At 35.4% G+C, this 16,170-nt stretch overlaps 1 protein-coding gene across 2 annotated transcripts in view; it reads left to right on the top strand.

Annotated features, from left to right (window-relative positions):
• Positions 1-8,351: 8,351 nt before the first annotated feature.
• The window catches only part of LOC145666306 (uncharacterized), a 53,287-nt gene continuing 45,468 nt past the window's right edge, over positions 8,352-16,170 (top strand). For both annotated transcript variants that reach the window (XR_014127712.1, XM_081733396.1), the window contains exon 1: positions 8,352-8,526. The gene's annotated coding sequence lies outside the window, so the exon portion shown is untranslated. The remainder of the gene's footprint in view (positions 8,527-16,170) is intronic.

The following is a 16,170-nucleotide window of genomic DNA, read 5'->3' as shown; positions in this document are numbered from 1 at the left end:
AAATAGGAATAAAATACGTACAGGTCATTCAACAAGTAATTTTCTCTCCTATTAATATAATAATAATAATAATAATAATAATAATAATAATAATAATAATAATAATAATAATAATAATAATAATAATAATAATAATAATAGGATAGTTTTTACATCCGGGCTCGACACATTCCCGGCATAAACCGGAATGGAACTCCGGATGCGTCGGGTCGGAGTGAATTTGAGTTTCGGTGGCGGGACGTCGGGTTTCTTCAATAAACAAATATATAAGATCTCGTGGAAATAAATAACGATACGAATCAATTCGAAAGATAACGTGACCCTCCGTGACTCAGTTGCGTAGGCGCCATTTCCGATTTCGGTGCGATGGCGGTGGGACACAACTGACCAGGGCCCACATTAAGTGCTCTGAGTGGGTCCTGGGCCCCAACCCGTTGCTCGAGGGATCGAGGACGTACAAAACAACCGAGGAACATAAATTAGAAACAAAATCATCAAACATAAGATAAACAAGGGATTAGAGAAGAATACACGACAAGGGAATGTTATGAGTGTAATGAGTGTAGTGAAATAGTATCAAGTGGTGTTTTTCACACAGGAGTGAGATAGTGTGCTAGTGTTCAAACTACAAAAAATCAGTGTGGATAGTGCTAAATAGTGATAAGCGATGTGTGTGATTAGTGTTATAATTGGAGAATGTGGTAAATTCTCGCACAGGAGAGAGTCAAATTATACATACAGATGAAACCAAAACAAATCATACAGGGAAAACCTTGAACAAATCGGAAAAAAAGAAGAAGAGGAAATAGTACAGGAAAGGCTAAGTATAGATCAGAAGCAATGAATGATGAAAATGATAGGACTGACGTCAGAATCGAGTCAGAATCAAAGTAGATTAGCTAGATTATATAAAGGAAGACTCATCATTATTAGATAATAATTACTAGTTAGGATCTTGTTTTCTTTTCAAATTTTATTGTTTGTTTTCTTGTTTTCTTGTTCAACGTTGTGGTTTGTCAAATCCAACCTTGTCCTTGACCTTGTCCTTGTCCCCGTTCGTGAAATAAATATGAATGATGAAATAAAGGTTGAAGACTGATATTGCAATGATGATAGCCCGTTTCGGTTCAAATCTTCAGGTGCTGAAACCGAAGAGGCGCGTCTGAAAGAAGAAAAAAAAAAAGTTTTCACGTCCGAGCCGTTTCGGGCTACTGTGCATTTTCGGTAATGCTTGGAAAATAGAATCGATCCTGGACCGCCCGTTGGACCGATATTGTAATTTTACCCGTATGAATCGGGTTTGCCCGATTGAACCGTATGAATAGGGTTGGCTTGTAACCCTGTTTTTATGAAAACAAGCTTAATCTGTCATGATTATAAATGGTGTGTTGTTACACTTTATTATCGTGACACAAATTGTTCTAATTATTATTTACGAACTCATAACGAGTCTATCGGGTTAAACGATCCAAACAGGCCAAACACGGGGCAAACGGGTTTATCAGGTCTAAGGATTGAGTAAAGCAAGCGCAATGGGTATCGGGAAGGTACTGTTTACCCGAAAAGTTCAAGCACTAATTATAGGTTAAAATCATACTTAAGAGCTCTAATTGTTTGCATTCACTTTTTTTTTTTTTTTTTTGTTTTAGCCGACCAAAGAACTTGAGGATACATAAATATAAAGGCTCAAATCTAAATTATTGCATTATATTATTGCAATGAGCATGAACGTGATTTACTATTAGGAGTTAGCGTGATCCACTAATTTTAGTCTTTTATAAATAGCATTATTATTACTATTATTATTATTATTATTATTATTATTATTATTATTATTATTACTGTTGTTGTTGTTGTTGTTTATGCCCTTCATGCAACTTAGAATCAATCTCACGTAAAGCACTATATCAGACCTGATTGAATATTATTTTGAAAATTCTCACATAAATAGATAAAATAAACAACTGGAACTTAACACTCCAAGAGTTTAAAACGTGTTCCAGTTTTCGTTTTCATCACTTTCTGAGGACGATTGATCTATCTGGATGACAACATGAACATTGTCTCCATCAGAAACATTTTGCAAGACGATAACTTTGTTCAATGTCCTGGGAAAACATTATTATTATTATTATTATTATTATTATTATTATTATTATTATTATTATTATTCAACAGGCCATCTGTCTATAAGGCCAATTTAAAACTTTTTATTTTAAAAAAGAAATGATTAAAAACAGGGGTGTCATTTAGGGGGCAGGGAGGGGCATTTGCCCCCCCGAGTTTTATATATATATATATATATATATATATATATATATATATATATATATATATATATATATATATATATATATATATATATATATATATATATATTTCATCAATAGAATAGTAGTAAATCAGTGAACAACGCGAAATTTTACTTATATCAAGGGGTCTTGCCCCCCCCAAGCCAAATCTGAAATGACGCTCCTGATTAAAAAGCATGCTATTAAGTACCTAGATCATCATATTTATTAATATATGCGGGTTAACATCTGAGTAATAAAGCTACCATTATTAATTTCCTGTGTATAGTATCCTAATTTGTAGTTTGTCCAGTTTTTATACACGTGACGAATCATATTAGGAAGAAACTGATCAATGATTGACCTGTCTAACTATATCATAAAGTTAGAAATAATATACTTACGAGCAGAGCAAACAAACGGGCAGAATCTTTATTATGCCTATTACTAATATTATTATTATTAGCAATAATAATAATGATAACTAAATTCCTGGCCCTTAGAAGGCCTGGACTTATGGTACTCATTCCTGTGGGGTGATGTGTTGTCACTGATCGGCTACCCTCGCCGTTAATGCTGGCTTCCTGGACTGCAGGTCGCTACTTTTCTCTTTCAAGTAGCTTCCAATTGTCCTCACGACGCTGGGTGGACGCCGCAGCGCCAACACCGTCTGGTGGGTATGAATAGTCACTCGTGTGTTTCCTCTGACCAGACCCAGGACTGCTTGACTTCAATGATCTCATGGGGAGGATATTCCAGAGTGGCTAGGACGTTAGTAATAAAATAATAAATGCATATTGAAATAGCGAAAAAATTAGCTAGGAAATATAGATAAGTACTAAACTGATTCCCTGGAGCTACGCTCTATGAGGGGCTGTGCCTGCCCAATGTCACAATACAACAAGCATCAGCTACGCACTGAAAATATTCGAGATGGGAAGATCTCGGTTTTTAAACTGTGTTCCTATTCATTTACGCAGTGCTCGAAGTGGAAGATCTAAGAAAGTATACCCCGCATACTCCCCCTCTTCTATTTAGAGCATTGCCTTTACGTCATTTATGACGAAGAAAAAAGCATAATGCAAAGGCTTGGATCGGGAGTAGAGAAGATTTGCTCTATTCGATAACATTACATACTTCCCCTAATTAACATCAAAGTAATTTATGTTTTAAGGTGAACAGAGTAGAATAAAATAACTTTCATATATTGTGAAATGATGTGGGCTGATTGCAAAGCCTAGCTACCGAAATATACGTTCTTCGATCACGCTGTAAAAGTTACAGATGCCAGACGGAACAAATGCTGTACGATGCTATTATGATAACCGCAATGGGGTTAGCCATACTAAGAGCTTTATACAGTTCTACCTGAGCGTCAAAGCTGGAATCTAGTTATAATGAAGAATTTATGGTAGGGACAAGTAAAACCTTAGATCTTGACCTTCGAGGATAAAAATTGTTATGTTTTGTCGCGTACTATAACTATGTGTGTATCATCACCACGGCCAAATTGCAAAGTAAAATGAAAATACTTTAGTATACACTTAAGGCCCCAATCCCAACTGGAAAGTTATCATATTTCTTTCAATATAACACATATCCTAAGGGGAGAGTGGGGATCCGAATTTTGGCGAAAATGTTACGATGGCTGGTAGTGTGAATATCGTAATTAACCAACTTTAGTGTGTGCATATTTACGCACAACTTCAACATACCTTTAATGATTTGGATTATTCTTTTTTGATTTCAAAGAGTATACTTTCTCGCAGGATTCACATAAATGCTATCATAATCTGATGACAGTCTGAGGAGTTAGACCATGAAATTTCTCGAAACTTTACAGTAATAATACTATGAGTATGTTCACGTATGTATAATACTGTAACCCCTAGACTGATTAAGAAGAAAAACATACTATATATATTTGCCCACACATGTTTAGTAGGCCGATCAGTTCTATAGAAAGCAAGTGTCCTACGCTTAGTTTAAGCATTGAACTAAACTACTGGAGTAACGACACAGTCGACCGATATCAAACACACTGAAAAGCAGAAAATTAAAGCTAAAAAAAAAAAAACTAACCTACTTCAACAATAGCACTAAAAAGCAGACAATAATTGGTTACTACTGTCTATAAAAATTTTTCCAAGAAGAATTTTCTGTGCCAAGAAAAACAAATTTATGTGTTACTAGCAGCGTTCACCCCGCTTCGCTGCGGTCACCCCGGAACGCAATAAACTTTGTTACTTAGATAATTTTTACTTTTTCGCTTTCAAGTGATATGATAAAAACCATAGAAGATTGCAGTAAATGTTAACATTATATCGCCTGTCATTTATGTTAACCCGCCCCGCTTCGCTGCGGTCACCCCGGAACGCAATAAACTTTGTTACTTAGATAATTTTTACTTTTTCGCTTTCAAGTGATATGATAAAAACCATAGAAGATTGCAGTAAATGTTAACATTATATCGCCTGTCATTTATGTTAACCCGCCCCGCTTCGCTGCGGTCACCCCCGAACGCAATAAACTTTGTTACTTAGATAATTTTTACTTTTTCGCTTTCAAGTGATATGATAAAAACCATTATATCGCCTGTCATTTATGTTAACCCGCCGAGTGACACGGTCATGCGGGTTGCATATACATACGTTTATTTTTATACCTATGATGAACTAACAAAGGATTTGTACGTAATGGACACCTGAATGGTCAATTATCTCAAGACACTGGTAATTGAAAATTAAAGTGATATGATAAAAACCATCTAGGGTCCAAATCCTAATAACCCCCCAAAAATAAAAGAAATTGGTTCAGCCGTATTAGCGTGATGAGCGGACAAAGGATTTGTACGTTCTCTTTTATATATATAGATACTATCAGACATTAATTTGTTTAACTTGCCACAAGCTTAAAATTTTTTACATAGATAATAGGAATGAATTATTTCCTGTTCATATGCCCTCTGTTATTATTATATTCTGTTTTTTAACGCTTTTATTGTTTTCTGCTTCTTATATATTTTATTGTTTTATGCTTTTTAGAGCTTTTTATTGTTTCCTACTTTTTAAGAACTTTCATTGTTTTGTGCTTTTTAGAGCTTTTATAGTTTTCGGCTTTTTCGAGCTTTTATCGTTTCCTGCTTTTAAGAGCTTTTATTGTTTTCTGCTTTTTAGCGCTTTTATTGTTTAATGTTTTTTTTATCGCTTTTCTTGGAGTCGGTTAATAGTCTGCTTTTTAAAAGTTATTATAATGACTTTCAGAAGAACTAAGTTTTAATGTAAATATGTACAGACTTTTATATGTTTGTTAATAAAACGTGATGCTTATTTTATGTTACGTAACTCAGGGCAGGCCCTAGGTAATTTGCCGCCCCGTGCAGTGGCATTGTTTGCCTCCGTTTCTCCAGAAAGAACAAATCCAAAAAAACACGATTTTAAATATTTTACCCCATCATGAACAACGAAGGGGAGGGAAAGCGCACTTCATCACATAAAGGTTTAACACTAGAAGCACGGACATTTTTAACCCCCTAGAAGCACGAAGCAGTCAATTTGACTGCTTTCGGTTTTTAACTAAATAGAAAAGTACGGTGACACAGGATGACTATTTTATTGACATTCTCAGTGTGACACATCTAGACGTAAGCCTAGAAAGCGTATTATTTATTTTATTTTTATTTATAAACACTAAGGACATTAATATGTAATATTACAAATATTTATTAATATAATAAAGTTAATATCAGTATTTCTAAAATAATGGAATAAACAAAAGATTACTGTCACAGTTAGGTTTTAAATTTGATTGTAAAATAATATTTGCTATGATATCTTTCGAAAATATCTTCTTAGGAGAAGACCATCGCAAAGTCACCCACACTTGGAGCAGATAATTCGCTTTTGGGTCTCTGCAGTATACACTTTTCACAAACATACTTTCGACATCTGTATCATATGTCAGCAGTTTTCCTTTTTACACAATCGTTCTTGACAATTATTTTCGCTTGCGTGTAGAAGCGCAGTGACATTGACAATCAAATCTTCGGAAAAACGTTAGAGATATTGTCACCTACTGATTTTCTCTCCAGTAGCTTCTCTGTACATTTTCCAGGAATCAATAAGCACAATTCACTTTGTTTCTTCACCATTTGATCCACGATGTCTACACTAAATTTCATCTGATTGTAATACATTATAGTTTCGTTTTTTTTACTTATAGTGGCCTGGAAATTGACACTGACTCACGCATGTAACTCAACATAAAGACACTTTTGTTGCTTTTACATTTGTAGACAGCTAATTCATTACCACTCTCATCGCGGTAAACATCACAGTGATACAGGTCTTACAGCTAGTTTCCTTGTTGTGAAGGGGTTATTACATTTGTCACATTTATTCCTTTTCCAGTAAAAGGATTTATCAAACTATACACTAGAATTTCACCTGTATCCCAGCATGACGTTACAAATAATTGCTCAGATATGGAAAGCCATTGAGGATAGACTGATGGTATGTCGGCTAGTAAACAGATTTTGATGCCAAATTTATCGGGTTTATTTGGCATATATTGCAGAAATCGAACTCTGACTTTCGTAGGATAAAGTTGCTCGTCAAGTTCACGTTGTCATGTAGTTTGTAACATTTTATGCCGTTCTCAATAAACTCATATCACAATTCCGACTCGAGTGCGAATTTGTTCCCTTGACGTCATGCAGATCTTGTGCCTTTCCATCAAGTATCAACTACCGTTTTATTTCACAGAACCTCTCCCTATTCATTATTTTCCTATAAATTGTGGATCTGTTGATCTTTCCCACAAGACCCCACTGGGCATTGCCGAAACACCTCCATAAATAATAAGGCCCAAATAAGACTGTACTTTTGAAAGAGTTAAAAGTCCATGCTGCTGACTGCAGTTACCTATATGCTTTAGAAATGGCGCAGTTTAGGATATGCCTCTTCATAGATTAATCGAATAGTAAACGAAAAACACTAATACATTTTTCCTCAGACACTTGCCACTTGGCAAAATTTGTCGGTCCTGGAACTTCGCAAACAATATTCTGCTTAGATGTACGGCCAACGTCACCTTGTCCCAAATCCAATCTTTTCTACAATGTCCCATCTGGAGCAATAAAATTGTCACCAATACTGGCGTTGTCATCTTCATCGCTGTCTCCCTCTCCTTCATCACTTGAATATAAAATGTTCTCTTCAGGTTCAAAATCACTCCAGTTTCCATACCCTTCAGTTGAATCCTCAGACTCATCTTCTACGAGATTATGTAAAACTCGAAGATTTCTTGAGTTCTCATCGTAAAATGTCAATGTACACGGTTCAGCTCAAACAACTCCAAGTGCACAATAACATGTAGATATTGACCGCATGAAGTTATAGTTGGAACTATGTATCGCAATATACCCAATAAAACAATAAGCTATCTTAAATTTTTCTCTCTCAAATTACAATGAATAAAGGTTTCAATGTTTCTTTTGTCTAAAAATAAGAAGTACTTAATACTGCCGTATGTAACTTACAAACAAAAACACTAATTTCCTATACTCTTTATAAGGCAGTCAAAATGACTGCTTCGTGCTTCTAGGTATAACTGACAATAGCGCCCCTGTAAAAAGAGGCATGAACTTATTATTAATGTTATCAACAAGTGGGCACAAAAATATTAAAAGTCAATGAATTTCAGGGCCTTAGCGAAAACATTACAGAAGTGATACAAAATTATGTTTCTCGAAGCAGTCAAAATGACTGCTTCGTGCTTCTAGTGTTAAAAACTACAAATACAAACTCGTTCTACTTGTTTTTTCTTTAAATAACGATCTATTATGTTAGTGAAAGATAAAGCAAAAACATCTGCAGAGGAAAGATGGTGATCTTTTTTAAAGAATTCAATATCGAGCTTCAATCTGAATAAATCAGTTTGCAATTCCAGCACAATTAGTTCTTTTATCTTTATTTCTTGATTTTGCTTCTACGTCTGTTATTTTTTTTCTTTTTTTTAAAAAAAGAACTTGTTTCCACATTCAAAGATAAGGAACTGGTTTGTAACAAAGACTAGTTTTCATGTCAAAACCGTGACAACTAACTAAATGGAACAGGTGTTCGCTATTGTTAGAGAATTGAGTTCTTGCATTTGACTACAATTAAGCAATTCATGATGGGATTTGTTTGACAATTTGCTATAGCACTGTCCATGTGACCTTAAATTAATGCGACAGGTAAGCTTAGTTAATGTAACAACCACCATCATGAAGTCTGTTTCGAATATAAAAAAAAAAATATTTCTTTTAAATAACATAATTATGACAGATTTCGCCGCCCCGTGCAAATGCATGTGTAGCACATATATGGTAGAGCTGGTCCTGACTATTGACTAGCAATCTTGATTATTATATTTCTTTTCAACGCACGATAAAACGAGAATGTTTTAACTTTCATGTTTAACTTTGTAAGTTTCTTTCAGCTTAGCCTCAGACCAAACACTTCGCATTGTTTTGTGTAAATGTGTCAGTGCGTACGGTCACACGTTAGCTATTCTAATGCAAGCTGACACTACATCATTATTTTCACATGAATGTGAACATATTCATACGTTCACATCTTTAGATCTGTCTTCTGAGCGTTGCAAATTGTTGTCATGAGAAGCAAAAAAAAAAGAAAGAAAGAAAAAAAGACTGATCGATGGGGCGAGGCGTATTGACAACGTATCACATAGGAAAAGTACAAAAAACATATAGCTATCAGTGGTGTGTTCTAGCTTGACGGCTTGGGGCATCACTGATCTTAATAATGCATTAATAATACTAATAATAATACAGAAAATATGCCTAACAATGAACAAATAGTGGTTGAGATGGCTTTGTTATATATATATACTTGTAGAAATAGGTGGACACACGTCGAGTGCCTTTTGAAATTCCTGCTTAAAAGAGAAAAAGTGGCATTTTCTATATTTTTAGTTACATTCAAAGAGATGTTTTCTGTTGTTTGTGGTCATATCACTGGAAAACGAGGGAACAGTTTGAGGTTTATCTTTAAACACAGTTAGTACTTGTCTCAGGGGTAAGCATTTATTATATTCTTGCTGTACTGTACTGTGGGGTTACAACCACAGTTATTTGCTCTATTATCAGTTCTTTACTGAAAGAATGTGGGGATAGCACTTCGCATGGCAAGAGAGAAAGTATGTGGGGATCTGAGCAGTACAGCGCTGAAGTAATTAATTGGGGATGAGCGAAATGAAATGCATGTTTTCTAATAGAAGAAATCACAGAGACGCAAAGGTTAGGAAAGGAAAAGGTTTACTGTACCTCAGCCATTTCGATGTGATGAGCCTCTTCAAATATTGGGTGAAGCCTTATCCTCCAATCCGTTGAGTGGTTCCGTCTGGTATCGATCTTGGACCTCACGTTCGAGAGTGAAGAACCTCTCGATCTCAGGGCAACAGCTCCCAGATGTCCTGGCCTCTTTGGAATGACACCTCTGTCATGCAATGGATGGTGAGGGCCCAGGCGTGCCGACCGTCTCTCAATTGCTGCTACGACGACTCTTCTGAATAGGGTCCAAAGTGTGTTTCTGGCGGCTCCTGTCACACTTCTTACCTGGAGGGTCCCGTGTCCCCTGGTTTTATTCTACTTCCTAGCTTTCGCTTCTTCCTGGTGCTCCGCACGTGGATGACTAGCTCATCACAATTATGTTGGTTAATAGGGAAGTTTAATTGCTGAAACGGCGTGGCTGAGTTTGTTTTGGTGAAGTTACGGAAACTAGGAAGAGAATGGTAAGCATGAATTTGTATTGGGATGAGGTGACAACATAGGGAAGTCTCTTCTTTATTATTTAATAATTACAATTTCTTGTTTGAAGAACAATAACAACATACAGGGAGAATTCAAAATAGGCGCTAAGCCTGATATCCTCTACACTCCCTGCTCTATTTCTCCACGACGATTTTGAAAAAAATTCGGAGTGTTCTCCTGGAGAAGAGTGTTGATGACCCAAAGATGCTGTAGTAATTCTCCAATGTCCTTAAGATGGCGGTCAGGTATGAATTAATTATAATATGTTGTCGAAGGTTGCCCTCTGGCGGACGCTCCCATTACTACGTAGAAACTGAAGATGTAGAGGGATAGAATTCAAGGTTGCGCTGATTCAGATTTTTTTTTTTTTTTACATGAAAGAAAAATAAAACGAATTAGTTAATAGTAGTTCAGGAAGTGTGGTGTTATGCAATCTTAATGGGAGGTAAGTGTAATAATTCTAATATGGGATTATTAATATAGATTATGGCTGAGATACAAGTAAGGGGTTAAGTGGGAAGGAAAAAAATGACATTTGAAAGAAAAATTAATTGTAACTTGTTTATATACAATAATTATATGATTCCTTAACCAAATTGTGATATATAAAATAGATATATGAATATATGTAATATAATAAGATAAATTATAAATAATAAATAACATATAAGATAAATAATATATATTTTATACATATGCAAAGTAAAATCTCTCTAAGTTTAGGTATTCGTAAAAGTTTGTGTTAGTTAAAATTGATATTCGTGGGAGTGTTAGAATATGGGAGGATACAATTAGATTAACTAATTTGGTTAGTAGCATTTCCTCTACTAAGTGCCTGAAAAGTCCGATATACCGCGGACTACTCGGTAACGGTATATGAAGAGTAGCACTATTCCAGATTAGTTAAATGACTGGGATACCACGAGCTAAAATACGTTACACATAAGGGATATAATTGTTTAAATACGATGCTGAGATATTTCTCGGAGTAAGTTCCAGCGTGGAGTGATGCAAGTCCTCGCGTGTTTCTGTCGAGGCGTTGTTTCTAGCAGTAGCAGGCAAAAATCTTGGAAAAGTACGATGAAGAGATGATGGTTTCTTTTGTAATAATCGGAAGATTTTTATTAACACAAATAACATGAGAACTAGGGTTATAAAGATGAGCAGGTCAGTAATTCCTAAAAAGCTTTGAAACGCTGAAGATAATTCCATTGCTCTCACAGGCTTGGAGCAAAATGGCAGAATTAACATTTTGTTTTGTTTGAGAACGTAAATCACGTAAATGGTAAGTATTAATTGCCAAAGAAAAATGATTCCGGGAACAAACCATTCATGTTCAAAGATAGGACGTTCAAATGATGTTTCAACCAATGAAAAAGGTGTTACATTCATGTGGCTAACAGATGAAATCCATAAATCATTCACTAATGTATTGACATTAAAGAAAACATTGGGTTTGAATTTTTGTCCAACGAGAAATAAATCATTGTTTACAATCATTGCCGGAAATAAATGTAGAAGTTTAGGTTTTGATAAATCATTATCGAAGCAGGGAAAATTTGTTTTTACGAAGAGATGCTGAGTGACTTCCAATTTGATGTTACACGGTAGAGTTATCTGTACAGCACCAAAATTCAAGTGATCAGGTAATGAGAGGTTGGTTGGGATACTATTATTCCATAGGGTAACAAATTTTGGAGGGTGCGTTAATAAATATTGGTGGTCATCTAATTCCATTATTTGAACTGTTGTGACTGATTCACATCGAAAATCGCAAGTAGAAGTAATATCCTTTACAGTTTGTCCTCTATATCCGTGCGTAATACATTCTGTTTGGCGAGAATTTGTAATAACGTGGTTGGGAATTTTACATAAGCGAGTAGTTCGAAACTGGCAACCAAGTATATCAGATCCTATTATGGGAATTATAGTCTTTTTGTTTTGAACGGCTACAATGACAGGTTCCAAATTGACGACACATGTTTGGTTTCTAATTGCGAACGGTATACTTCTTACAGAAAAAATTTCAAAGCTAGAATCTTTTTCCAGGATAGGAATTTTCAGTTGCAAAAATATGTAATTTTCTGTTATAGAGCATGACAGCGTTGAAATAGTGTAATAAATTTCTAATAGGTTTCTATCAATGGCTAAAACGAACCCAGATTTAATAAGAGTAGATTCTAAAGCTAATAGTTGTGCATCAAGAACATCATATGGTATAGTATTGGCATTGAGTTTGCCATCTCTACAGCTTTCTACTAATAAATCATATTTATAAATTTCCAAAAATTTCAAAAATTGTGCCGTGATTTCATAAAATTCGGAGATAAAAGCATACGATTCAGCCGTCACTTTAGAATCTAGCGTGTTAAGAGATTTGCCTAATCTTTTTTCTTGTTCTACAATGTGTTGGGAAAAATTTCTAATTCTCTGAAAGTTGTTTTGAATTTGAGCCTGAAAATTTGAAAGTTCTTGAGATGAGTTCTGTAAAAATATGTTATTTTTCATTAATTGCTTTTGAACTTGCAATACAGTTTCTTCTAACTTGTCTTCCTTTTGATGCAAAGCATCTACAGTTGATGATTCAGCTACATCACAACAATATCCTAGAAGATTGCCAATAAAACCCAATAACGCTCTCTTAGATTTCTTAGGTGCCGGCTTATGAAACATAGGTTTCGGTATATGCAAAAAGTTTTTCAAAATGTGATCGTGTAATTGCTTAAGCGTATCTGCGGCTTTGCACACATCAATGTGATAATACTGTTGTGTATTGCAGTGTAAAAATTTATACAGCGTAGAAGAGTTTAATTTTTCCGGGAACACAAAACTAATATTGAAAGTTAATGGTACTGAGTGTTGATAGGTGATCATATTACTTAACTTTTTAAAATAAAATCCAGACGAAATACTGAATTCTAAAGTTGCTACAGTAGTGACAGCAGTTATCGTCACAAAAAGCAGAATGAGATATTTTGCCTGCAACAAAGTGAGAAAAGTGGCACATTAGAATAGAAATCATGCCTAGTTCTACAATTAAATATAGATTTGAAGCAGTATTCCTGTGTTTACTTCTTAACTTCATGGTGAAGAGCTATGAGCAATAATAAAACAATATTAAAATTATCTACTATATACAGCACTAGAAACATTTGAGTGCTTCTTTCCCTTATTTCGTCTAATATGTACATATATATTTTTATTTATTTATTTATTTACATGTTACTTGAAGGTTCACTGATAGTGAAAAAAACGACCAACAAAAAGGTCAGGAAAGAATATGAAACATATTCAAAGAACACTTGTCATGCAACCCACTACTCATACACAATAAATAATACTCAAAATAAAAGGATTATGAAAATATCCCACAGAAACTAAAAAGTAGTTTCAAAATTATCAAAAATAGAGTATCAATACTTCACTATACATTACTAACGTATCGTAATAATAAGATTAGCTTATTTACTCATATGCTCAAGCTCACTTTTTTTTTTTTTTTTTTTTTTACACCACAGGAAAATATTCATGCATCAAATGTTCATAGATTCGTTTATTCTGTACATCGTAAACACAAAATATAATTTTATCTATGGAATCCAAATTTTCCTCCAAGAAATTTCTCACAGTTCTTAAGGCTATGTGACATGCTGGTGTTTTAGGATATAAAAATGCACCTGTTGAAATGGTGGGCAATGCAACTGTACGTAAATCATTGTTTAAAACACTAAATAAGATTTTCTCGTAACAAGACTGTAATGATTTGCTCTTTTCACCTTTAGGTCCACAAGTGTGTATTACGTGTTTAGCTGGAAGATTGAAGCCTTCTGTAATTATGCACGAACCTTCTTTTAATTTCCCAATGCGTGCACATTCTTGAGTTAATTGTGGCCCTGCTGCTAAGTGTATTGCCCTGTCTGTGCCCCCTATGGGTAGTAAATCCGTGTTGCTTGGGTTTACAATGGCATCACCCTGGAGTTTTACAATGCTTCCATGGTACAAAGCTACCTTAGAATTGATCTCAGTATTCACACCAAATTTTGAAGGAACTTTAGGTGCATTATGTAGCGTACGTCTGGCTGTGACATCCCACGCTGGTAAATGGAGCATAGAAATGGCCTTAACAATATTTAGGCACGTGTAATTGTCAGTTTGATCATCTTTTTCTTCCTTTCCCTCTTTCCTTCCAGTGAATTCAATAATAAAGCTAGATGTTGGTAAGCCTGTTTCGTCTTCATCATTCCGTGGAGACAGCTGATTCCGGTCCTCCTCATCTTCTGTACAGTTCTCTTCAGGGGGTACGTTCTCTCCTTGAATGGCTGAGTCTCTGGCTTCAATATCGTCACTGGTGGGAGGCTTCTTGCGTTGATGGTCGTGATCTCCTAACTCGTCCAGAGGCGACGGAGGGTAATATTTCTTAAGACGGTCAACCGTAATGGAGTCTATCTTCTGTCTTCCTGTGCCAGTAGTGAATTTAACGAAGTAACTATTTTCGTTATTCTTGCCCTGTATCTCACCTGGTCCAATGTATTTCCCAGTGAAAGCACGTGTCTGGCCCCGTTTCATATTATCTACATATATCCAAACAAGATCTCCCTTCTGAAATTGCACTTGTTTATGACGCTTGTCATATGATTTTGCAGAAGTTTGGAACCTTTTGAATAATTTTTCAGCAGCCTGCTCTCGAATATCATTAAGATGAGATAGCCTGACTGCGTTGTCTTGAAATTGACACTGTGTGTCAAACATAGCTTGATGTATTAACCTTGGTTTAAAACCATGAAGTAATTCAAAACTGGAGTATCCCATACTTGTGTTAATAGAAATATTGTGACTGAATGTAACCTTGGGAAGTAACTCCACCCAGTTTCCTGAATTATCTGGGTCAATGTTGAGCTTCAATTTTTGTTCCAAATTACGTATTGTTACCTCAGCAAGCCCAATAGAAAAATGTGCTTTCACGTCTGCAAATTTCAACGTAACACCACAAATATTGCACAATTCCTTAAATATGGCGCTTGTAAAAGCAGCTGCCCTGTCTAGGCAGAGTTCATAAAATAACCCATATTTTAAAATGACGTCATTAAAAAGGAATGATGCCAAAGTATTGGCAGTGGTGTCTGGAATACTAGCTGTTATACAAAATCTTGTGGCTTCATCCACACAGACTACAAAATATTTGTGTTTCAAAATATTGTTAGTGCAATAAGGCCCAGCTACGTCCAAATAAAGCCGGTAAAAGGGCATAACACTAGGGTGAGTTTGCAGCTTACCATAACTCAAACCAACTCTTTTCTTTAACATTTGGCAGTGAAGACATTCTCTACAGCGTCTATATACAAAACGTTTCATGTCAGGAAAATATACACTGTTAACTAATAATTTATATGTTTTACTAAAAGCAGAGTGATTGGCTCCCAAAATCTCCTCATGACACTTCTTAAAAACTGTTTCCCGCAATGACAAAGGAATGGCAAGCAAGTAGTTCATACCCATAGGTGTTTTGTTTTTTCTGTAAAGAATGTTATTGCGCAATTCATAACAGGAAGCTTGTCTTTCATACTGATTGTCTTTAGATTTGCCCTCAAGCCAGTCAATAATGTGCTTAAGAACATTATCTTTTCTCTGAGCGTCGCTAATATTAATATCGGTGTTATCTTCTAGAAAAAAAACACAGGGGTCCTCTGAACTTAACTTTTCATCTTCGAGATCTCTTTTATTGGAAGCAAAACGACTGATATTATCGGCTTCTATATTGGCGGTTCCTGAGACATGGGATATTGTAAAGTCAAATTGCTCCAGTTGAGAAAGCCACCGAGCTAGCTTGCCACTAACATTTTTAGATTGTTTCAGAAATGTGATCGCTCTACAGTCTGTTTTTAGAAAAAAATGTCTTCCGATGAGCCAGTAACGAAAAGAACGTAGTGCATATAGCACCCCAAGAAGCTCAATCTCATATATTGAGTATTTTTTTTCTGTGGCGTTTAGAGACCGGGAACAATACCCAATAGGAACTAATTCACTGTTAGGGTTATCATCAATTGGTTGCTTAGCAACCGCCCCCAC

Source organism: Thermobia domestica, chromosome 1, assembly GCF_964235325.1.
Source record: "Thermobia domestica chromosome 1, izTheDome1.hap1.1, whole genome shotgun sequence".
Classification (NCBI taxonomy): domain Eukaryota; kingdom Metazoa; phylum Arthropoda; class Insecta; order Zygentoma; family Lepismatidae; genus Thermobia; species Thermobia domestica.
Note: the sequence above shows the minus strand (reverse complement) of the source record. Positions and strands in the feature narration are given on the sequence as shown.